Below are 2,220 nucleotides of genomic sequence, written 5' to 3' on the forward strand. Positions count from 1 at the left end.
CCCCCCCCCCCCCCCCCCCCCCCTTAATGGAATTTACTCGATACAATTTAAGATTCTGTTTTCGAGATAATGCTCTGTACTGCACTTATGACACACAAGCAAGTTTCTGCGCGCGCGCATACATTTTTTTTTTTATATTTATAGTGCTTGCACCCGTTAGGGCAGTGCACTTACTTTAATCTTAATATTATTTAAAAATTGCAGAAAAACTTTACAGATGTGCAAATTATGGACAAGTATAACAAAAAGTGCAACAATTCAATGAGCTAAGAAAAGGAGAAACGGTTGGTTCTTGTTACACTTTGATCCCACACTCGTCGAAGAAGCTGCTAATGATCTGACAGGCCCAGATGTTCGGCCGCGCCAGCAAGCTTTCCACGTTGTACGGGGGAAACAGTTTGATCTTAATTAGCTCCCTGATCATTTTCTTTCTCTGAGCCTCTGGTAGTACGCAGTTCCACAGGACGTGATTGAGGCTCTCCTCCTCACGGCCACACCTGCAGCGGGGGTCCGAGATTATGTTTTTCCTCTCCAAAGACTCCGCGAGACTGGTATGTGGTTAGCCCTCATCCTGTTCACCCTCGTGATAGTCCGCCGGGGGAGCTTGGACTCCCTGAACCACGGCGCCGCGCTCTCGCTATGGTAAAAGTCGAAGTAGGTCTTGCCTTTCGATTGAATACATGCGCATACATGCGTAGAAACTTGTCGAGATTCCAATATGGTTTGTAGAAAAATGATTCTGCGGCACCTTGTTAACAAAATAGTTTTTGACCGTATCACGGAACTTCCTTACGTAGGCAGTTTATTCTCATTGCAGTTCTATGCGTGCAATCTTTCGTGGGAGTCGCGAAACTCGCCGAATCCATGGATCTGCTCTATAGGACGCCAATTGAACTTAGCGTAGTTCAATTTTCTATTGGTAAACAAGAGTTTGAAATATGGTTTAGTGGCCGGCTTAAATAAGATTAAGCTCTTTCTAGCGTTCTAATGGGAAATAAACAATTTCTGCTTGACGTTGATGGTCTCATACTGTATAAAAAAATGCAATGACCTACAAACATTATCAACAAAGGAATACTCTTAACGACAGTTTCTTGTTAATCACCATTGAGGGCCATCACAAAAATCAAGCAGAATCTAACAATATAGGTGATTCATCAAAGTGACTTTGACATGACTCTTATTGATTATCGAGCAATGAGCAATGTAACTAGGTAGCAACTCGCATGCACACCGAATCAGATGAGGATCGAAAGTCGTATCTTAACTAATACAGCAACAGAACAGCAAGACTGATGAACAGGCTAAGTTTTCAGCTCCATATGTATGCGAGTTCACTCTTGAGTGTTAGTTTAAGGAAAATAAACTTTTCTTAATTTCGTACAGCTTCATATATGAGTTGAAATTTTTTACGTCCTTCTTAGCAAACAACAAATTCACGAATTTGTTCATGAGATAGTTGAAAAGTCGTGACAGGGCAACAAGTCTAAATTTTTGCCTTCGCTAAAATTACCACCTTTATGAACGTACTATAAGACTTATAGTTTTCTTGTAATCGCTCATTCAAAATTTAATTTCAATTTTTTTTATGTTTTCTCTGAGCTCATTCCTGCCCAGCGGAATAATTAATCTCAATTTAAACAATAGTTTTAGAACCTCCAAGCCTTTCTCTACAACTGCCATGAACATTTCCTATCTCCAAAATGCATTGTACTAGCTGAAAAAGTGATTCGTAACTCGAGCGTTTGCGAATATTTGCACCTAATCGAGCGCGCCGCGGAAAAAGTTACCCCCACTTCTCTCGACTTCGCTCGATTAGGTTGTTTACTCGTTCGCTGGTTTTTCAAAACGGGACGAATTGAATCTTGGCATCGAGCCTCCTTATAGACTTTCAAGTAAAGCAATGTAAAAAGGCCCTGCCTTAAATGTTTAGGAAAAAAAGCTTGAGGCTAAATATAGAAACGACTTCAGATTTTCTACCGGTATAGTCGTTTACGAAAACAGCCCTACCAAAAGGCGCGATCCAGCCGCCGACTTTTCGCGCTGTGTTTGTGTGTGAATAGCAGGTCGCATTCAAACTGTCCGTTGAGCAGTATCGAGCTCGGACACTGCGTTATATTTCAAGTGTGCGATAATGCGCCAACCGACCAAGTTCAACTTTCGCATTTAGAACTCGGTTTAAAATGTCGTCAGTGGCGTGTAATGATCGCGTGATTACTT

Source organism: Trichogramma pretiosum, unplaced genomic scaffold, assembly GCF_000599845.2.
Source record: "Trichogramma pretiosum strain Unisexual culture from Peru unplaced genomic scaffold, Tpre_2.0 scaffold17, whole genome shotgun sequence".
NCBI classification, from domain to species: domain Eukaryota; kingdom Metazoa; phylum Arthropoda; class Insecta; order Hymenoptera; family Trichogrammatidae; genus Trichogramma; species Trichogramma pretiosum.